The 23,472-nt window shown below is 44.4% G+C and overlaps 1 protein-coding gene and 1 non-coding gene across 4 annotated transcripts in view; both read right to left on the reverse strand.

The window, feature by feature from the left end:
• The window catches only part of EPHX1 (epoxide hydrolase 1), a 43,203-nt gene extending 23,775 nt beyond the window's left edge, over nucleotides 1–19,428 (reverse strand). Inside the window, exons 1-2 of one of the 3 annotated variants that reach the window (XM_030557403.1) lie at nucleotides 19,319–19,428; nucleotides 17,735–17,814 (exon numbers count right to left, since the gene is read on the reverse strand). The gene's annotated coding sequence lies outside the window, so the exon portion shown is untranslated. Of the gene's footprint in view, nucleotides 1–7,071; nucleotides 7,093–17,734; nucleotides 17,815–19,318 lie in introns of those variants that run through there. The other 2 variants (XM_030557404.1, XM_030557405.1) reach the window with 2 other exon arrangements.
• On the reverse strand, nucleotides 18,972–19,153 carry LOC115649535. Its single transcript, XR_003999855.1, has one exon. It is a non-coding gene; the product is annotated as a U2 spliceosomal RNA (small nuclear RNA).
• Nucleotides 19,429–23,472: the final 4,044 nt, after the last annotated feature.

Raw genomic sequence — 23,472 nt, forward strand, 5'->3', positions numbered from 1 at the left:
CTAATTATAAAAGCAACAAAATTACAGGTGTATTTTTCAGGCTTAAGTAAAAAACAAAATCAAAAAACTACAGCACATGTGATTTAAAAAGTTATTACTGATGTGTTCCAATGGTAGAGTTACAAATGTAAACATCTGTATCCAAACATTAGTTGGCACTGTGCATCTGTGCCTAAAACACTGTACTTGTGGTTCTACTCTCAATTACACCTTTGCAACTCAACTGAATCCAAAAAAAGTTTGTGGGGCTGCATGGAGTAAGGGGGCAATATCTGACCTATCATCTCTGCATATGTATAACAGTGATCCAGCTTGATCCAGATCAAGCTTTGTTTTTGAAATATATATACATTTCTCTATTTTCAAACATTTCTGTTTGGGACAACATACACACAGCAGCTGGTGGAAGATTTCTGCAGTGCCAAAGTTTAGTCAAACAATTTTTGGCACAATCCACCAAGGTGGAAAATTTGTTAGGAATTTGTCATGACTCTACAGCAGGGGTCGGCAACCTTTCAGAAGTGGTGTGCAGAGTCTTCATTTATTCACTCTAATTTAAGGTTTCGCATGCCAATAATACATTTTTAGAAGGTCTTTCTATAAGTCTATAATATATAACTAAACTATTGTTGTATGTAAAGTAAATAAGGTTTTTAAAATGTTTAAGAAGCTTCGTTTAAAATTAAATTAAAATGCAGAGCCCCCCGGACTGGTGGCCAGGACCAGGGCAGTGTGAGTGCCACTGAAAATCAGCTTGTATGCCACCTTTGGCATGCGTGCGATAGGTTGCCTACCCTTGCTCTACAGAAATCAGTTTTATACTCAAAAACATGGGTTGGATCGAGTAGGATTTTAATGTCCATTATCCCACTAATAAACTTTAGACTGTAACACCAAAAAGAGCCAAAGCATCCAGTTTCTCACACTCACGTAAAAAAGTGCCTCTATGGAATGACTCTAGTAAAACAGCCTGGCACAAAATACTATTAACGGCCCCTTTATTTAGTAAATAATACAGACAAAAGTTTCCTCTCAGTTACATTACTTTTGCAATCCCCACAGAATTTGGCACCACATATACACAGGAGTGCATGCACATACACACACCAGGGGTTTTAATCAGGAATAGGGGGTTCACGAGTCATCTCCAACAGTTTTACCCCACTCTGTTTCCCAGGCAAATTGACAATTGTATAACATTTTCCAGTAGATCATCCAGTATTCAACTATTAATTTCTTGTCTTTCACATGCTACTTTTATACAACTTTATAATAAATTGCTGTTGTATACTCTTCAGTGTAATCTAGTTGTGGGTGTTTTTAATTAACACAGCTACCTTTAACTCCAATATCAAGATTCCAGCTATATAAGTAAACAAGATGTATTAAATGGTCTCAACTCAGGCATATAACTTTACACAATTACCTTAACATGGGTTCAGTCCTGCAAGTCCCCCATATGTGACCTCCCATTGATGTTCCAGGGAGTTCCACGCAGAAGGCTTGCAGGATTGGGTCCTTTAATTACTAAGTACACATTCCCTGATACTTACAAAACTGTAGTTCAGTCAATATAAAACTCAGTACACAAAAATCAATGTGAAATAATTTTGCTAAGATGTAGCCTGAGAGTGCCCATGGCTGACACTTTTGGACACCTAAACAATAATAACTAAAAACAAAAGTTACAAGTAAACAAAAAAGAGAACAATATGCATGTAAAAGTCAGCAATAAAAACCAGCAATTAAGATTCATCTCGAAAACCCCACAATCCAAAAATAAACTCCCCAAAGAACTGTCTTAAAGTCAGAGTTTAAGGCCAGAAGGGACCACCACATCTTGATCCTTACTTTAACTGTTAAGTTTTAATATATGAAAAGAAATATTAATAATCCACTCTTCCACAGTTCCTTCCATCAGAATCTCAAAGCACTTTACAAAGACTAATGAAGTTTGCCTCAACATCACTTTGAGGTACATTAATATCCTCTGCTACAGGTAGGAAAACTGAGGCATAGGGCACAACACTATTCCAAGATATTAAAGTAAAACTCAGACTCAAGTCAATAAGTGATCCCAAAACATTAACAGAAAATCTGAAGGAAAATCTAAAAATAGAATCTAGGTCTCCCAAACCCAGAGTCCTGTGTCTAATGAGTGTCGTATTCTTCCATGATCTTATTCTTTCTCCCCTGTGTTGGTAGTATCAATTCCAACACTTCCCTTAGTCTGGTCTTTATCTAAATGAACTAGATACAGTCTATGCATATTGGTATTAGACGTGACGTATGTCTTCTGTATATAGTGTGATATTCATTTGCTAATTCTTTATGATGATTCCAAGCAGATCAGAGTGTGAGAATGTATTTCTCATTCAGTGAACCTATAAACCTCTTCCTATCCAACCACCATTAGCAAACTAAGTCAGTAAAACTTGCCCATGCATTATTAATAATTTATATAGCAGAGTATGTAGCAATATACAGGGTGTTCATGCCATGCAGAGTTATAATCTAAGATTAGCAGGGAGAAGACAAGACATAGGACAACAGTTCAGTAAAGGTAAGGTGTGGTGAAATTATTGGTGAGAATAAGGCAAAGATTACTGGAAGACATGGGTTTACTTTTGTCATAAACAGATGGTTAAGGGTTAATGTCTCTCTTTTACCTGTAAAGGGTTAAGAAGCTCAGTGAACCTGGCTGACACCTGACCAGAGGACCAATGGGGGGACAAGATACTTTCAAATCTTGGTGGAGAGAAGTCTTTATTTGTGCTGTTTGTTTTGTTCATTGTTCGCTCTTGGGGCTAAGAGGGACCAGACGTACACCCAAGTTTTCCCCAATCTTTCTGAATCAGTCTCTCATGTTTCAAAATAGTAAGTAATAGCCAGGAAAGGTGGATTAGTCTTATGTTTGTTTTCTTAACTTGTAAATGTGTCTTCTGCTGGAAGGATTTTTACCTCTGTTTGCTGTAACTTTGAATCTCAGGCTAAGGGGAGGGGAGGTCCCTCTAGGCTATATGAATCTGAATACCCTGTAAAACATCTTCCATCCTGATTTTACAGAGATAATTTTTACTTTTTCTTTTATCTCTAGCTCTTTTTGTTTCCTTTCTCTCTTTCTCCTGTGGTCAGCTTCTTTGGCTTTTTCTTCTCTTTTGTGGGCCGCTTCTTCCCTGGATATTTCTGCATTAATTAGTTCCATCCATCTCTTATGTTCATTGTCTTTCTCTGTTGCTTCTAGTCTTGCCAGTTCCTGTTTAACGGCTTCCTTAGAACTCATTGTTCCTGCTTTCTTGTGCTGGCTGCATCCCTCTGCAGCTTACTGACTGCTTGGTTAACAGAGATTTTCTAACTAGCTATGTCCGAGAGGTAGAAAGAAAGAAAACAATTCACTTGTAAATGCCTTTTGCTGGCTGTCTGCTGGCTCACAGCTTGAGCCTCCTCTTACAAAGACTCTTGTTAAAAAAATTAACACCTCTGCCCTCAGGTTGCTTTCCAAGCAGCTAGAAAGGAGAGAAAAAAAAATCCTACTGGCTTTTGGTTCTTAAAAATCCCAGCCGCTGCCAACCATGTCAAGGTTTTTTCCCCACTTTGAACTTTAGTGTCCAAAAAGTGGGGACCTGCATGATTACTTTTAAGCTTAATTACTAGCTTAAATTTGGTACGCTGCCACCAGCCAAAATATAGTGTTTGGCACACTTCCTGTTCTCCCAAAACCTTCCCTGGGGAACCCAAGACCCAAACCCCTTGGATCTGAACACAAGGAAAAATTAGCCTTCCCTCTCTTTTTCCCCCCAGACTTTCCCCTCCCTGGGTTACCCTGAGAGGCTACACTGATCCAATCTCCTTGGATCTTAAAACAAAGAGGAATTAACCTTCCCGCCCTCCTTTTCCCCCCACCAATTCCTGGTGAGTTCAGACCCAATCCCCCTGGGTCTTAAAACAAGGGGAAAAAATCAATCAGGTTCTTAAAAAAGGAAAGCTTTTAATTAAAGAAAGAAAAAGTAAAAATTATCTCTGTAAAATCAGGATGGAAAATGTTTTACAGGGTATTCAAATTCATATAGCCTAGAGGGACCTCCCCTCCCCTTAGCCTGAGATTCAAAGTTACAGCAAACAGAGGTAAAAATCCTTCCAGCAAAAGACACACGTACAAGTTAAGAAAACAAACATAAGACTAATCCGCCTTTCCTGGCTATTACTTACTATTTTGAAACATGAGAGACTGATTCAGAAAGATTGGGTGTACGTCTGGTCCCTCTTAGCCCCAAGAGTGAACAACGAACAAAACAATAAGCACAAACAAAGACTTCCCTCCATCAAGATTTGAAAGTATCTTGTCCCCGCATTGGTCCTCTGGTCAGGTGTCAGCCAGGTTCACTGAGCTTCTTAACCCTTTACAGGTAAAAGAGACATTAACCCTTAACCATCTGTTTATGACAACTTTTAAGGAAGCATTTTCAGGAAGGTGAAGATGAGGATGTGCCTGGTGGATTTAAAGTAATGGGATAGTTCCAAGCAGAAAGAGACAGAAAAAATGACAGCATAAAGCTGAGAATAAAAAACAGGAATGTTTGTTTAAAAAAAGAACTCTGTCCATGGAGAAAGGGATAGAATCTCCTGATGAAGAGCTGATTCTCAGTGAAAAAGGGAATCTTTGATGATAAGACGGGAGGGGACAGATGGTAATCATCACTTTCTGTTAAACACTGCAGCACCAGAAGGATGTGCCAAAGTAAATATGTAACAAGCACATATCTCCTTGCTATTTCAGCTTTTTGGTTAGCAACAACTGAAGCGCTTACGTTATGCTAGATTTAAAAGCTGCATTTCTACATGTCATATCTGTATTCACAACAACATCAGAGTAATTACCACTAAGAGAGGAGAAGAAGTAGAGAGGAAACAGTGTTCTCAATCAGAGTTTACTTTGGCACGTCCTTATAGTACCGAACTGTTTAACTTGAGAGCAAGCTCTGTCTCATATCAGTTTTGTGGGATGTGTTCAGAACACAGATGCAATGGTAGCCTTGCTACATAAAGAAAAATGAGAAGTCTCATGTAAGCTTCTTCACACCAAGTTCAAACGGAAAAGAAAATCACGTCTGCTGCAGACTAGAACAAAATTAAGGAAAAATTATTTGTAGTTATAAGAGATAGAACAAATAAATCACACTATTATTTATGCAAACATCCCATTCACATACATCGTGGTGCTTTTAATTAATTTATTCCGAGAAAAGGAATTCAGGAATTATTCAGTACAAGTATTCAGAAAGGGGAAAGTGTCTTCAGTATTAATTATCAGCAGACAAAAGCTCTTCAGAAAGTGCCTAGGACTCTATTTCCCAAGTGACTATTCTCTGGGGGCACTGACAGTAATTGGAACTCTATTTGCTGTGTTCTGAGTATGCAAGTTAAAGGAGATTGTCCTTGTTCTGGATTTCTCTGTATGTTGTTAGAGAAAAGCTCTCTAACAAGCTCTCTGGGACATAGGCTACTTAGCCTCAACTGTAAGGATAAGGTTTTACCTCTGTCTGCCTGACTATGGAATTCTAATGTTCCATCTGTAACATTAAGAAATCCCTAGCAAAGTATGTGTATGAGATAATCCATTAATTTTGCCTACAACTAAATATTAAGTTTCCTCTACCCCATCTCATTTTATTATCTTTTAAGCCAAAAAATGCACCTTACTGAACAATACCGTTACCCCTTTAGCAAAATTTCCTGAGAACTCTGTTTTTTAGATGTTAATTAGACCAACCTTTCTTAAAGTATGTATATTTACAACTGCAATTAACTATGGTGTAATGACTGTGTGTGTTTTACTGTGGAGTTATTACTTGTTTCATAGACCTTCTCACACTAAGTTTTTGTGGCTATAAAGCTACTTAAAAGGATAATTGCATGTCTATGCGCTTTGCTAAATGTAATTTCTTTTTATATATATATAAAATAATGATTAAAAGATTATACTACAGTACATACTTTTAAGGAAGGATTATAATTAGCAGAAATTCTTGGATGATATCATATGCATGCATTCTAAAATCTAATTATGGCAAAAAACACATTTTGTGCATCTCATATAGATAAAGGTTATGTTGGATTTTGGCTGTTTAGGAGGACTTAACACTTCCACCTACAGTTCCCTGACTATATGATATCTGTAGTGGATTTTGACTGCAGCACCATATCCTCCCCAAGGTAGAAGAAACTAATGAATCCAGAGCAAATGGATTTTAAAAAACCACAGGTTAAAGAAGTTGGGGTACACAAATTTACACTTATGAAATTTACTTGGGTAAAACATCTAGTCAAGATGTACGAGCCCAATGCTAAAGCCAGAAACTCTAGTACAGTAAAACCTGCTCAGACTAAGATTTAATCTGTGTCCTAGGGGCTATTCACTCACGGACTGATTGTCAAAGGCACAAATGGCAGTTAGGCGCCTAACTGCCATTGATTTTTTATATGTTAGATGCCTAACTGCTCTTTGTGCATTTGAAAATCTCCTCATTTAGACTCTCTATCTCAATTTCTCCATTGGTAAAAGATATACAACACTGGCCTCCTTTGGCAGGTTTTGTGAGGATTAGTCAGTGTTCATAGAATGCTTTGAAAATGAAGAGCATTGTTATTGTAGTCAAGTAAAGAGAAAATAAGGGCCTGATTCTGATAGCACAGCCTTGTGAGACCAGGTTAAATCCCCAAGTATTTACATCTAAAGATGCAATTTAACTGTCAGACAATGGTATTCTAGTATAATAATAAATCAGGCAAGCCATTTATGATATATTTAAGATCTCCAAATGCTCACATAAAGAATGACTGTAAAACGATCAATGAGATTAAAATAGAAAGCTCTGGTTTCCTCATACATTCACTGTACAAAATGTAAATATAGCAGAAGTGCTACCTAAAAGTAGTACTAAAGCAAATGATTTTAATTACAGACCAAATGCAATTTCATAGATTAAACAAAAATGCCCTTACAAATCTTTCAGACTGTGTAAAAATATGCTTTTTTCTGGTTCCCTTATACCATTTGCTTTCTACTATTACCTTCCAGGACCTTTGTACCGGACCACGGGCTGTGATAGTGATTTTTATGTAAGCTGAAATTGCAGCATTATCTTTGTCCCTCAGGACTCTTAAAAAAAAAAAAAGTGTTCCATTACACTGGTCTGAAGCAGAGAAAATGTTTCCTCTCTTATGCCTCAATGGTTTGAAATTAGGAGGGCATATCTAGTTGTACCCCGTAGGGGTCAGTCCTGGATCTGGTACTATTCAATAGTTACATTAATGACTTGGATAATGGAGTAGAGAGTATGCTTATAAAATCTGCAGATGACACCAAGGGAGAGGTTGCAAGCACTTTGGAGGACCGGTTTAAAATTCAAAATGACCTTTAAAAATTGGAGAATTGGTCTGAATTCAACAAGATAAAATTAAATACAGACAAGTGCAAAGTACTTCACTTAGGAAGGAAAAAATCAAACACACAATTACAAAATGGGGAATAACTGCCTAGGTGGTCTTACTGCTTAAAAGGATCTGGGGATTATAGTGGACCACAAACAGAATGTGTGTCATCAATGTGATGCAGTTGCAAAAAAGGCTAATATGATTCTGAGGTGTGTTAACAGGAGTGTTGTATGTAAGATGCAGGCGGTAACTGTTCCGCTCTACTCAGCACTGGTGAGGCCCCAGCTGGAGCACTATGTCCAGTTTTGGGCACTACAATTTAGGAAAGATGTGGACAAACTGGAAAGAGTCCACAGGAGAGCAACAAAAATGATAACAGATTTAGAAAACCTGACCTATGAGAACAGGTTAAAAAAATTAGGAATGCTTAGTCATGAGAAAAGAAAACTGAGGGGGACCTGATAACTGTCTTCCAGTATGTTAAGGGCTATAATAAAGAGGATTGGTGATCAGTTGCTCTTCATGCCCACTGAAGATTGGACAAAAAGTAATGAGCTTCATCTGAAGCAAGGGAGATTTAGGTTAGATATTAGGAAAAACTTCCTAACTCTAGGGGTAGTTAAGCACTGGAATAGGCTTCCAAAGGAGGACATGGAATCCCCATCATTGGAAGCTCTTAAAAACCAGCTAGACAAATATCTTTCAGGGCTGGTCTACACTACGTGAATAACGTAGCTGAAGTCGAAGTATCTAAGATCGAATTACTCACTGTCCTCACGGCGTGGGATCGATGTCCGCGGCTCCCCATGTCGCCTCCACAACTCCGTTCGGGTTGGTGGAATTCCGGAATCGATATAAACGCGTTCGGGGATCGATATATCATGTCTAGATGAGACGCGATATATCAATCCCCGAGCAATCGATTGCTACCCGCCGATAGCGTCCCCCACAACAAGCTATGTGTGCATGATTCCTGCTAGCCAACTAATTTTTAAATTAAAAATAAAAATAATCTAAACTGGAATATACTGCACTAATCCTGAACAATGTAGCAAAATATTTACCTTTCTAACTTGAAATATGAATCCATATTGTCTATACAGAATAGTGTTTCAGTATCACTTCTGCCTCACTATAGTTCTGATTATTTCATCTCTTCCTCCTAATATAATATTCCCCAAAATAGGAAATATATACATATATTATAAAAAGCAGTATTTTGGGCCTACCATGCTGTTCTTAAACAACAGATATCTGTTCACCAACTACATCAAGACTGGATCATACATTTAACAAGAGTGAATCTGTTCCAATTTTATCTAAGTCTCCATTACATTTACATTTTAAAGCGTCAGGAGTTCTGGACTAAGCTTGACTGCACATGAAAGCTGTTGCAGGTTTTGTGTATCTGCATTATGTGATCCAGAATAATGGCTGCACAAGCAGTCTGTCAACACCACATTTTAATCCCCAGCTAAGCACCTTTTGGGATCACTGCACACACACAGCGCTGCACGTTTTCAAAACAAGCCGTCAGCATACTGGGCAGGCATCTCCTGGTACAGTGCTCCCCCACTAAACTCTATGCATTCTGGGATTATTTTTGCTGCACATAGTTAAATACTGGAATAAATTCTAAAGGGAGGTTGTAGAATCCCCATCCTTGGAGGTTTTAAAGAACAAGTTAGACAAATACTGGAATAAGTTCTAAAGGGAGGTTGTAGAATCCTCATCCTTGGAGGTTTTAAAGAACAAGTTAGACAAACACCCATCAGATATGATCTACGTGTACTTGGTCTCATCTCAGCATGGAGGGATGGACTAGATGACCTCTTGAGGTCCCTTCCAGACCTACATTTCTATGATTGTGAGATAATTACCAAAAGGCACTTGAATTCTGGGACTTGGGTTCAAAATAAGTAGGTCCCATGATTCCTCTCATTTCATTCCATCATCCATCGTTATGCGCCAATGCTATTTTTAAAGCACTGTCAAACAGCATGGAAGAAACATTGCTGAGCACTGTGATCATCACAGTGATTAATTCAAACAGAATACAGCAAATATGTCACATTGTGCAATGATTTCAGAGCCAAGAACATACAGGCCCCTGAGGAAGATGGAACTGAGAATATACTAGTGCTTAATTTTTTCCTGCAGTGGCTTCAGCAAGTTAGCCATCACTTTTGAGTTCAGCCAACTAGATTAATAGTTTCCAATGACAGAAGGGACCATTGTGATCATGTAGTCTGACCTCCTGTATAGCACAGGCCATAGAACTTTCCCAAAACAATTCCTACAGCTTTTAGAAAAACATCCAATCTTGATTTAAAATTTGTCAGTGATGAAGAATCCACCATGAGCCTTGGTAATTTGTTCCAATTTGTTCTCAGTTAAAAATTTACACCTTATTTCCAGTACTAGCACTGACTGATGGAACAGAATAGGAATGAAGATCTAGAATGTCCAGCAGTGGAAGCAAAACTTCAGGATGTCAAAGTCCACTTTCCTAGAAATCTGTGCATAACACACCTATCTGGAAGCTCATCAACACAATTGCTACCAGTCAGTAGCTACCCATTTCGGTATTGTTAGATAACCTCTCGGGGCTATTGTAATGAAGGTGTGTGCAGCTATCAAGAAGGTGCTGTTCCCTCTGGTCATAAAACTAGGCAATGTACAGGATGTTATTTATGGATTTACTATTTGAGTTCCTGAATTATATTGGAGCCATTGATGGGATCTATGTGCCTCTCCTTTGCCCCCAACATCAAGCCTCAGGGTTCATCAACAGAAAGGGATATTTCTTCATGGTGCAGCAAGGCTGGCTGAACACTATGGAAGATTCACCAATATTAATGTGGGGTTTACTGCAAAGGTCCATGATGCCGGGATCTTTAGAAACTCTGGCTTGTTTTCTGTAATGATATCACAACTTTTGTTTCTGTGAACCACTCTGGACACTGATGGTGCTGCCATTCCTCCTATGATTACCCTCTGCTTCCCTGGCTTAAAAAGCCTCTTACTGTATACATGGATTGGAGAAAGCACTTGTTTAACTAAATCCTGAGTGGCTGCAGAATGCATTTGGAAGACTGACAGGTAGATGGAGGAACCTAATGTCCAGGCTGGAAGCTGATAAGCAATATCTGTGTCATGTGATAGAAGCTTGTTGTGTTTTGCACAACCTACTGAGATCAAAGGAGATAACTTTGCTGAAGAGTAGACGGAGGTGGTGAGCAGAATTCCTGAAGTTTCTGAACAACCAGAGAGGCAGCATCTACCAAATGCTGCAACTGGTCAGGGACTCAGACCCAGCCAAGCATTACATTCCTACTCTGAGGCTAAGACAATGTATATACCCTTGTGTAAGGCTTTTATCATGATCAATGCATGTGTCTTAACATTTATATCTACTGATGGACAGAGTTTAGTACACTGCACGTGGGGATTTTATTGACTCACACAAGGCTCTTATGAAATTTTCAAATAAAGAATGTCATGACATTTTCAATTAATGATTAATAAAAAACAAATAATACATCAAGTTTAATATTGTGAACAGTAAAGGAAAAAACTATTGAACAAACATAACATGATGCAAAGTTAAAAGTCCAGTACAAAACAGTCCAGCTCATCACAATAACTGCCAAACCATGCGAGTTCAACCAGGGTCCTTATTATTGACCCTGACATTACTAAAACACAGCCAGAGCTCCTTTCCCTTGTGGCAGCATCAGATCAGGTTCTCGGAGTGCCCCCTCTCCTTTGTTTGTTTTGATAGACATTTGCAGACATGTGAATTATGGTGACTGCTCTTCAAATAGGCTGGGATTAGCACCTCTCCCCAGAGGACAACAAAGTCCAGGACCTCAGCCTGGGACCACACAGGAGCCTGAGCCATGGCTGCTTAATAATCATTTCCATGAGCTAGAATCATGAACAGCCACACTTGGCTGCATGCGACCATTTAAACAGGGAGGTGACAGTCAAGTCAAGATGATTCCAGAACAGTAGAGGGCACACAGGTAAATAGACAAGCTGACCCAAGTAGCCAGCAAACCAGCATGGGATACCAGCAGGACTACCAGATATAGAACAATTGTTTCACAATGGGGATACATCTACACCTGCTTTGTTCTGAGTAAATTCATCCTACACCTCAGTATACACACTCCCAAAAGAAATATATTAATGTGGGTTAACACATCAGATGATTTGCAACAAATGGGGAGAGGGATAGCTCAGTGGTTTGAGCATTGGCCTGCTACACCCAGGGTTGTGAGTTCAATCCTTAAGGGGGGGGCCATTTAGGGATCTGGGGCAAAAATCTGTCTGGGGATTGGCCCTGCTTTGAGCAGGAGGTTGGACTAGAGGACCTTCTGAGGTCCCTTCCAATCCTGATGTTCTATGAAAAAATGGTGCGTGTGGACACAAAACAGTTCAAGTTAACCCACAACAACTTTTAATTTAGACAAACCATTACACACTAAAAACAAACAAAAAAAAGCAGTGCTTTGCTTTTTAAATGTTCAGGAGCAGCATGTAACAGAAGCTGTCTTTGCCTGTTCTACCCTACACCCAATACCCAAAAATCCACTCCAAGGAAGGGAGTGGTGGTGTTAGAAAGAGGCCTACAGTTTAACAGGTTTGGTTTACATGTCTGTACATGTATATTTCCTGACCCACCATAAGTACCTACACAACTGCCTCACACACAAATTATTCTTATTTTGGGTCTGAATAATGTTTGTCAGGGGAGGGAGGTATGCCAAACAAAATATGGCTGTGTACAATAACACTGCTTTTGTAGCCAGAGTATAATTCCAGAATGTATCCCATGAAGAGTGATCTCGTCTCACAGGCTCAACTACATGAAAGTATGGGAGGAAAGAATGGCCTATTTCACAACCACTAAACAATTGAACAACAACATCCCCGATTAGGATTATGTTTTAATTGCATGCCAGCAGCAGCAGGGTCAAATTAAAGATGAGTTCCAATAAACTGAGCCAGACTTGAGGATTCTGTCTTATCCTTTTCAGTTTGTTCAGTTATGCGATAAAAATACGGTCATTAGACCTTAAAAGATTTTCTTCCCTCACCCCTGATATGCTTACTCAGCAAGGGGACACTGTGTTCGAATGGGTACCCATCACAGACTTCAGGATTGGCAAATGGTCCATGAGACAAAAAGTTCAACATCATATCCCCATTTAGCATCTATTTAAAAAAACACCCACTCTGCTATCCCCCACTTCAGAGAATATGTGTTGTAAAGCACTCTGCAAAGAATTCTAGCTTTTTTATTCTGTCTGAACCAAAAAATGTGGACAAATCTTTAGTGGATGCCAAATAATTGTTACAATAAAATAAGCTGGTAATAATAAAATGCTGTCAGGAATACACATAGCTTGGGTGGAACATGCAATTAGGCAAGTGAGATCATACCTAGAAAGATTGCCTGGGAACTGTAGTTCCCATTCCATCTGCTTAGAAAATCTGCTTAGGGGAAACTTCCTGTTCATGCTACCAGAGACCAAACGAAGGCCTCATCTACACTACACAGTTTTGTCGACAAGTCGCTTTCATTGAGAAAACTGTGGAGGTGTACACATAACAATGCTCGTCCCGCAGATTTAACTCTCCTGCTATGCCAACAAAATAAAAACCACTTAGACAAGAGGCGTAGAGCTTTTTGTGACAAAGTTAGATTGACGCAGTGTCAATGTATACACTGAGCTTGATTATGTCACCGTAAATGGCCTCCTGGAGGTGTCTCACAATGCCCATCCTGACTGCTCTGGTCAGCACTTTGAACTTCCTTGCCCTGCACCCAGGTACACAGGCCTCTGCCCCTCTCCCTTTAAAGGATCAGAAATTTTTGAAATTCCATTTCCTGTTTGCTTTGCGTGGACTGCTCACATGGCATCTTTCCAACTGAGCATGGTGGCTCCATGCACTAAACAATTTCCTGTGCGGAATACACCAGAATTGTTGGATATGCTGGCTCTGTGGGGAGAGGAGGCTGTGCAGTTCCAGCTCCACTCCAGACATAGGAATTTTGATATCTACTGTCAGATTTCTCACGGAATGTTAGATAAGGGCTATCAATGGGACACATATCAGTGCCGTGTGAAGATCAAGGAGCTGAGGAAGGCCTACCAAAAAGCAAGGGAGTCAAACCATCACTCTGATGCTGTGCCAAAGACCTGCCGCTTCTTTAAGGAGCTGGATGCCATCCTCGGCAGTGAGCCCACCTCCACGAACCTCGTGGTGGACGAGATGGGACAGGTGACAGGGTTGTCCAGTACCATGAAGAGCCAGGATCTCTTCTCAACCCCAGAGGGTTCAAGCCAGTCCCAACACTCGGTCTGTGGTGCACATGATGCAGGGGAGGGGAGCTCTCGTAAGTGCTCATTTTGAGTTGATACCACTCGGTTACATGAGGTAGAGCTGTCCTTTGCTTTGTTATATGCTAGAAGTGGGTTAAGAGATAGAAATGTACAAGACCAGCTGTGTTTACCTCCGCTTCACATTCCCCTATGCAACTACACAGTGGGGACCTGCAGGTGCACATCGAGATTTCACATAAATCCTCCAGCGAAATCTCTAGGAAACTTTCACGGAGGTACTTGCTAATCTTCTGTGGAAGGTTCCTTGGCAGAGCTGCTTTGTTCCTTCCCCCACTGTAGGAAACTTTCCTGTGCCAATAGGCAATCACTTGTGCAGGGACCAAAGCAGCACATAGGCGAGCAGCATGGGGACCCAGTGTGAAGTTGCAAGCATGTAGGAAATGCATCTTTGCAACCTTGCTTACCCTCAGGAGTGAGATATTGGCTTCAATGACCTGCCTATGGAGAATGGTGGCAGAATTTACAATATTGTCCTTAGTCATTTGCAGCAATCCCCTTAAAAGACCACCTAGATCCTTTGCCTCATCTTGAACGCCCTCTTCCCCACCCCAGCCAAACTCATCATGTTTAAGGCATTCACTGAGCTATGTGCTTGCCAAGGGACAGAGAGAAAGAGGTATTTTACTACTATGATTCAATGCTGTGAGTGCACTTTCATGCCTCTGTTTATTGTTTCCTGTGTTTCTGCAGATGTGGCCTTGTGGAGAACCCCTTAGACACTGGTGGAGTGCCTCTGCCAGATAGAAAGTGACCCAGGAGCAAATGTTCTAAGGGGTGCTCCAATCCTTTGATGCCGCAGATCAAGAACAGAGGGCGTGGAGAGAGACAATCAATTAAAAATTAAAAATAGATAGCCAAGAGAGGAAGTAGGGCAAGGAGAGAATTTTAGAGGACCAGGACTGAATGATAAAAGTGATGGAGACCAAAGAGAGATACTGAAGTCCCTAATCATGCTGCAGGCAAAACACATGTGAGCTCCCTCCCTCCTGCAGCCCATACAGAACTGCTAGCTATGCTCTCCCCAAACTCCTTGCATCTTCCCAGCCTGAGGTATACCCTGTTCACTCCATTTCTTTGGACAGGTTCCCCAGTGATAGCTGGACTTAGACACAGCTATGAGATCCTCCATCAAGAGAGTGCTCCTCCTAGTGTTATGTCTCTATCAAGAAAGCGTTGTGTGTGTATTGGTTATTGCTGTTTAATAAAAATGTACTCTCTGAAAGAAAATCAACCTTTATTTATCTCCTACACATGATGGCTGCTGCTGGAATTCATACACAGTGGCAATTCGCACACTTGCAGATAACAAATCACGGTCAGGAAGCAATCATCAAAATTTTCATTCAAGGCGACAAGTTAACAAAGCATGGTAAAATGCTTTACAGTAAAACATGTTACTGGTGCTCATTGTCAAAATGGTGCCTCAGTCTCCCTGATTCCAATATCCCCGCCTTGTGCCCCTCTAATAGCCCTGGTATCTGGCTGCTCAAAATGAGCCACAAGGCAATCCACCGCCCCGCTCCACCCCAGGGGAAATGTTTCACCCGTAGCCTCACAAATATTATGCAGCACACACCAGGCTGCTATGACCATAGGAATATTTTCTTCACTGAGGTCTAACCTGCCATAAAGGCAGTGCCAGAGAGCCTTTAATCTGCTAAACACAAGTTCAACAGTCATTCTGCACCTGCTTAGCCTATTGTTGAAGTGCTCCTTGCTGCTGTCCAGGTTTCCCGTGTAAGGCTTAATCAGCTATGGCAGTAAGGGATATGCTGAGTCCTCCAGAATCACTTTAGGCATTTCAACACCCCTTGAATCTTCTGGTCTGGAAAGAAAGTCCCTGCTTGCAGCTTTCTGTGCAGGCCAGTGTTCCTGAAAATGCATGCATCATGCACTATCCCTAACGACTCCATGTTGATATCAATGAAAATGACCCCAATGACCCACAAGCGCCTGCAGTACCACAGAGAAGTACCCCTTTTTATTGATGTACTCTGTCACAAGATGGTCCGGGGCCAAAATTGAGATGTGTGTGTCATCTATCACCCTGCCGCAGTTAGGGAATCCCATTGCCACAAAGCCATCCACTATTTCATGCACACATCACAGACATAGTTCTTCATAAAAGGATGAAATTAATGGCCCTGAACACTCGCGTGAACACAACCCCCAAAGTAGAATTCCCAACTTCAAACTGATTCGCGACTGACCAGTAGCACTCGAGAGTTGTCAGCTTCCACACACCTATTGCCATGCACTTCTCCACTGCAAGGGCCGCCGTTATTCTGGTGTCCTTGCCCCACAGGGCAAGGCAGGAGAGCTCAGCACACAGTTCCAGAAAAGTGGCTATGCACGTCCAAAAGTTCTGCAGCCGCTGCTCATCATCCCAGACCAGCACAACAATGTGATCCCACTACTCTGTGCTTGTTTCCTGAGCCCAAAAGTGACGGTCTACCATCTGCAGCTACTCCATGAATGCCAAACTTAATCTGGAATTGTTTCTTTCCATGGCACACAGCAGGACAGGCACAACGGATCCTGTTCAAATTCTAAGCTCATGAAATACTGCATGATCCGCTGCAGTGTGTTCGTAACATTGATCACAAAACTAGAGGTCAGTGCAGGATCCATGCTTTCAGGCAGAGATGGAGGGCGCACAGTTTACAGGGGCTGTTAAAAAAACAGCGCAAAACGTAGTCAAAAATCCATGGAATGATGGGACAGAAAAAAACTGCATCATGGAACGATGCAGAAGGTGCCAAGTTGCACAGTGGGATAGCTACCCACAGTACACTGCTCTCTTTGTCGACGCTAGAGCACCAACTGTGGACAGGCTCCGACGACACAAGGAGTGTTGTGTGAACATGCACAAATGATGCAATTATAGCAGTTTATGATCATTGGTGTAACTTACGTTGATTTTACTCTGTAGTGTAGACATAGCTTCAAACAATCTCCCCCTCACCCCTTTACTTTAACATCATCTTCACTGGCAATTGAAAAAAAATGCATCTCTCCCCCCAAATGGCACAGAGATCTTATGGCTGTCTAGTTTGATTTAAACTGCACATCCTATATTTTGGCTTTTTTTCCCAGAGGAGGAGGGAAGGAATGGAGATAGTAGGACTAGTGTAGGAGCAGTATAGCACTGTAGTGGGGGTGGGAGCTGGAACAACAAATCACCACATCTGGTCCTTCCATGTCTATATAATTAATCTATAATTAAAATCAAGGCTGAAAACAATGCTTTTCCTTCATACCTAGGGTGCACTTTTCAGGGAGGGTCTTCATCGTAGGCTAAAGAGGATTAAATCACACATAACAAAAATGTTTTAAAATTAACCCCTATCCCGATATAACACCACCCAATAGAACATGAATTCAGATATAACATGGTAAAGCAGCGCTCTGGGGAGGCGGGGCTGCGCGCTCCGGCAGATCAAAGCAAGTTCAATATAATGCGGTTTCACCATAATGCGGTAAGATTTTTTGGCTCCAGAGGACAGCGTTATATCAAGTTAGAGGTGAATTTTAGATTCCTATTCCTAGTTTTGGATGACTTGGGGCTGTGGACCTCTAATAAAACTAATTCAGGGTAATCATTCTGCTAAAATTCATTACCAAGCTCTGATTTCTCGGTTCTCCTGCTTGGATCCAGAGCCCTTTTCTGCACAGAGACAGCAGCAGAATCTTAGGAATCCACTCTCACTTACTAAAGGGCTAGTAAGTAGTGAAGAAAAAAGTTAGCCAAGCTTTTTGGGATGCTCATATTCAAATGGCAAACCTCCAGTAACAGTAAGCAAGGCCCTTATGTAACTTAATCTAGACAACACACAAAAGAAATAGGATTAATCTCAATGAAACTACTGTACTTTGCTACTTACTACTCTCTCAGGGTGCTGAAGTAATTCTCACCAAGGGCTAGAGGAAACTGAATTCAGCTCAGATCTTTTTCTCTGTCACCCTCAAAACAAAAAGCAGAACAGAAGAGAAAGTAAAAGAAAATCCAGAAAATCATTTTTTTTTCAATTGTGAGGCGGGCGGCTAATGGTAGTGAAGTAACAAATCTTAAACTCAGGAAGTTTCCAATGAAGCTGCTCACACATGCATGTATCTGAGAGTTAAAATTGGTCTTTAATGCCCATGAATGCGAGTATGATTACAAGATGTCACTCGGTAAAAAAAAAAAGTAAATGTTTACAAAAACATCATCATCATATCTTTCTCTAGATACCAGTCTTCAGTGGAAACAGTTTAATGCACTCCTCTGAAGTATTCACAACCAAAACATTGAATGTTGTGCTAAATGCATAAAAACATGAAAGTGCTGTTGACTAGAAAATAGAACAAACATAAGTGAGAGCGATCCATCTTTTTTCAGTGTTCAAACTGAGAAAATAGGGAAGAAGTAAATTAAATGTTTAAAAAAAAAATTTTTAATGATTGAAAGTGGCAAAAGCAGAGTTGATAACCATTATGCTCAGAGCTAGTTGGAAAACCTATTTTCCATCCCACAAAAAAATTCAAAATAAAAAAAAAAATCATCATCAATCAGGACTAAAAGGTAAAGTTTCAAAACTTTTCACAAAATTAGAAAGCTAATATTTTAATGTCAGCCTAAACATTTCTTTTGGACAAATCTGAAATGTTTCAGATTCAACCCTTTATAATTTTTATATAAAATAAATATCTAAACAAAATTTCATTTCAAAACAAAAACATCAAAACTTTTTTTGGTTCCAGAAACATCGAAATGGGACATTTAATCTTATTACAAATTGTTTTTTTAAAAATGTAGAAAACAATACGATTTGGGGGGGGGGGGAATTCCGTGTCATTTTTGACTCACCTTACTGCTTGTTTTAAAATGAAATGGACACTTACACTCACACCCCGGTAAGACAGAGTTACTGGTAAGGCAACAGCTTTGAAATGTCATGTTTTTATGTTAATTGTATTACATATTAACTCGTGCCCCTCCCAGGAATAACCACCAACAGGGCACTTCGAGGGTGCGGCAGGCCCTTCTGCCAGGCTGAAGTCTGAAATCAGAGCCTAGGTCCGCCCAGATTCCCAGCCCCGCGCAGCAGCAGGTCTCACCTGGCCCACGCCCCTCCCGCAGGAGGGCCCCCCCGTTCCTGCAAGCACTGCAATACCAGGTGGATGCCTGGGGCAGACACAACAAGCTTCTGTTCTAGTCCCCCCCCCCCCCCGTTTCAAAAATCAAGCTAATATACAGTCCTCACATCAAGGACATATCAGACCTTAAACTGATGAGAACAGACACACCGCTGGGCGGCGGGGCACGCGGGCTCAGACCGCAGGGCCGGCAGCCACCTCCCGCGAGGGCGGAGAAGGACACCCCCACTCAGCGCGCCGGGGCTGACGGGTCGGTGTCCCGGGGCAGGAGCGGGGCGGCGCGGCGGGAATCGACCTCCCGCTAAAGCGACCCCAGAGGCTGCAGGTACCTGCGAGCTGGCGGGGGCGGATCCGGCGCGCGGGCCTGGCCGAGCGAGCGGTGCGCTGCACTCCGCTGGGAACTGAGCAGGGACAACCCCTGCGGGCCCGCCAAGGGGAAGAGAGGGCGGGTCGGAGACGGGAGACCCGGAGCAGCCGCACTGACAGGGCGAGGGCAAGCGGCGGCCCCGCCTCAACGGCCGGGGCGGCCCCGCCCACAGGTTGGGAGTGGAGGCCCCGGGGGGTCCCTGCCTGCAGTGGGACCTGTCCCGGGGAGCAGAGCCAGCCTGACCCCCCCCCCCCCGGGCGTGCCGTGCCGTGCCGTGCCTCGCGGGAGTCGGACCCGGAGTAATGGGAGGGTGGACACAACTCGTGGGAGAGAAGCTCCCAGTGCCCGTGCGGGGGCTGCGTGGAGGGGAGCGAACGCCCACGTGCTGCAGGGACAGACCCCTTAGAAGTGCAAATAACAAGAAGTCTAATCCAAGCCCCTGCAAGGCGCGAGAGAAGAGCGGTTTGTTTTCTCCAGTGGGATTGCTGGCCAAAACCCCCCCCCCCCCCCCGGAAAACAGTCAGGTACTCCAGCCCTCATTGTAATAGCCCCTGGTTCTTTGAGTGGTTGTTCATGTCCATTCAAAGTAGGTGTGCGCGCACCGCGTGCAGGCCAGCCAGAAGATTTTCCCCTAGCAGCATCCGTAGGGTCAGCCCTGGTTCCCCTTGGAGTGGCGCCACACCAGCGCCCTATAAAGGGGCCTGCCGATCCTTCACCCCCCTCTCCTTCTTACCGCTGGTGATGGCTAGCTGGAACTTCTCTTGTGCATAGCAAGTTAGCAGTGTCCTATCCTTGTGTATAGTCCATGTATATAGTTACCTTATAGTTAGTTTACTTAGGTCATTGTATATAGTTCTTGGTAGTTGGGGGGATCCCCCCCAAGTTTTCGTCGCCCACTGGGGCATGCTCGGGTCCCCCAGGTTTAAACTGTGCAAAGACTGTGGGAAATCCATGCCCGAGAGTAACCCGCACTCTGCTTGTTTGAGGTGCCTCGGAGAGAACCACCAAAAGGACTGGTGCTCTATCTTCAGAGGCTTCCGCCCGAGAACTCTCAAAGACAGAGCTCAAAGACTTAGAGTCTTCCTGATGGAGGCTGCCCTGCGGCTACCCTCAGACCCAAAACCGGCCGACGCGGTGCCCAGCACGTCTTACTCGATGCTGAGCGCCCCGGCACTGGCATCAGGACTTAGGGCCCAGCCCAAGTCGTCTAAAACCCGGCACCGGACGGAGTCGGGTCATAGGAAGTCGGCCTCAATGTGGCACTGCTCACTGTCACCAGTGCCCACTAAGAAGAGAAAGCCGGTGAAGGAATGGTCACCCCAGCAGGACCCGAGGCCAACGTGTCTGCGGGTGCAAGTGGACAGGCTGGGCTACAGCCCTCGGCTGCTCCGTCGACTCCCGCACCGCAGAGAGGGCAGTCGAGTCCGGACCGACCTAGATCCCCAGACCTCAGTGGAGACTTGCGCCTCCCTTCGGCACCGAAGACATTCAAGGCGGCCTCAGACCTGATGGGACTCCTGGCGCCAGCCTCCCCGTACTGTAGGGAGTTGTACTGGGGCCCATCCCCCAGTACAATCGAGGGGCAAGCTGGCCATGCTGTCGCCTCCCTCTCCGCACCGCGCCGCTAAGGCGGCACCGGACCAGATAAGAGGCTCCCTGCCGCCTCAGCACTGCTCTCCAACGGCACTGGGTGCTGCTCCCCCCAGGTCCTCATACTCAGAGACTTCAGACTCAGAGGCAGACTCCTACCACTCTAGCCAGTCTTGGAGCAGATCGGTTTTGGGGGCGAGCCACCAGCATTACCCACAGTGGCAGCAGCAATGGCATCCGCCCTCGCAGTGGCCATTTTGGACCCCCTGGGCCTACCACCAGTCGGTAGGACAGGTGTTTGGTCCTCGATCAAGATCGGCCTCGGTCTCCTCGACGTTGGTGGCCCCCGTACAGCTTTCTCCTCCACTAGCACCGTCACAGGGCAGGGGTGTGCCATATCCAAGTTCAGCACCCCCTAGCCGGGCATCGGCAGCGGCTACAGTTCGGGCTCAGCAGGCACCGCCCGATACGCCAAGCCGCTCACTGGCGACCCTGGTACCGGTCGCGGTGCCGCATTTAGAATCGGAACCGGTCCCGCAACCACAGTACCGTGTGCCGCAGGACCCCGAAGGACTGCACGCACCGGAGGAAGGGCCGATTCCTGTAATTTCCTCGTCTTCCTCCCCGGACAAATTGGTCTCGGGCACGGCTGCAGCACCGGCCCTGGAGAACACTCGAATCCTCCAACAACTGGTCCAGCGAGCAGCTCAGAGCCTCGCAATCCTAGCTGAGGAAATCGAGGAAGATGCGGACCCTGTAGTAGACATCCTGGCCCCCTCAGGGCCATCCCAGGTGGCTCTCCCGCTGATAAAGACCATAGCGGATACGTCCCGCACCTTATGGCAGACGCCAGCCTCGCTGGCCCCTACTGCCAAGAGAACGGAGGGGCGCTATTTCATCCCCTCTAAAGGGCAGGAACACTTGTACACCCACTCCCCCGGACACCCTGGTGGTGGATGCGGCCAACCAACGGGAGCATCAAGGGTTTCAGGGCTCAATACCAAAGAGCAGGAACGCTAAAAGACTTGACTTCTTTGTCAGAAAAATGTACTCCACAGCAGCCCTACAACTCTGCATTGCCAGCCAACAGGCAATTGTAAGCCAATATGGTCATAACACGTGTTTGGCCATGTCAAAGTTTATGGAGCTCCTTCCCCAGGACTCGAGGTCAGAGTTTTCGGCCCTGGTGGAGGAGGGGAAGCTGATCTCCTGAGCCTCTCTCCAGGCTGCCCTAGATGCGGCGGACTCAGCCTCGCGCACTATGGCCACGGGCCTGGTCATGCGGCGGGGAGCCTGGCTCCAGGTCTTGGGCCTGCCCTATGAGGTCCAGCAGACCATTCAAGACCTCCCCTTCGAGGGGCAGATGTTGTTTTCAGAAAAGACGGACAAGCGTCTGCATAGCCTAAAGAACTCGTGGGCCACGCTCCGCTCACTGGGCTTGCATACCCCTGCGACCCAGCACAGGCAGTTTAGGCTGCAGACAGCCCCACGCCCCTACCAGCCTCAGACTCGCCAGGAGCTGGGGCACAGGTGGGGCAGAAATGGCAGGAGGTGTCACCAACGCCACCCCTCCGGGCAGGCGTCCAGTCAATCGAGACCATCATCGGGGCCTAGACCCCCTATTTGATGGTATGGTCGAGGGCGACCTACCTATCAAGACTCTGGATCCTTCTACCCCTACCTTTGGATCACATCTGTCCCCCTTCTACCTTGCCTGGTCCCGAATCACGTTGGACAGTTGGGTGCTCTGCACGGTAGAGAGAGGATATTCTACCAGTTCTCCCTCCCGCCCCACCAGCCCCCCTCCCTGTCCCTCAGGGACCCATCTCACGAGCAACTTCTAAGTCAAGAAGTGAAGTCCCTCATGGAGACGGGCAGTGGAGGAAGTCCGTTGGGAACTCAGAGGCAAAGGCTTCTACTCCTGGTATTTCCTAATACCGATGGCAGAGGGGGGCCTGAGACCCATCCTAGACTTGCGGCGACTGAACAAGTTTGTACGAAAGCTCACGTTCCGCATGGTCTCCCTGTCCTTGATTATTCCCTCCCTGGATCCAGGAGATTGGTACGCCGCCCTCGACTTAAAGGATGCTTATTTCCACATTGCCATAATTCCCCGACACCATCGGTACCTCAGGTTTGTCGTGGCCGACGCCCAGCTGCAGTTTACAGTGCTCCTGTTCGCCCTGTCAGCTGCTCCAAGGATCTTCATGAAGTGCATGGCAGTCATGGCAGCCTTTCTGCGCAGGCGGGGCATCCAGGTATTCCCCTACCTGGACGACTGGCCCATAAAGGGCTGCTCCAAGGAGCAGGTGGAGACCCAGGTGTCGTTCATCAGGCGGACCTTTCTCAATCTCGGCCTCCTCTTGAACAAAGTCAAGTCCACCCTGTCTCCGACGCAATGAATAGAGTTCATAGGAGCAGTTCTGGACTCCACCCACGCCAGAGCATACCTGCCGGAATCCAGGTTCCGTGCGATTTCCGAGGTCATCCTCGGACTGCACTGCGCCCTGATTACCACGGCGTGAG

The sequence above is a fragment of the Gopherus evgoodei genome, chromosome 3 (assembly GCF_007399415.2).
Source record: "Gopherus evgoodei ecotype Sinaloan lineage chromosome 3, rGopEvg1_v1.p, whole genome shotgun sequence".
In the NCBI taxonomy this organism is placed as follows: Eukaryota; Metazoa; Chordata; order Testudines; family Testudinidae; genus Gopherus; species Gopherus evgoodei.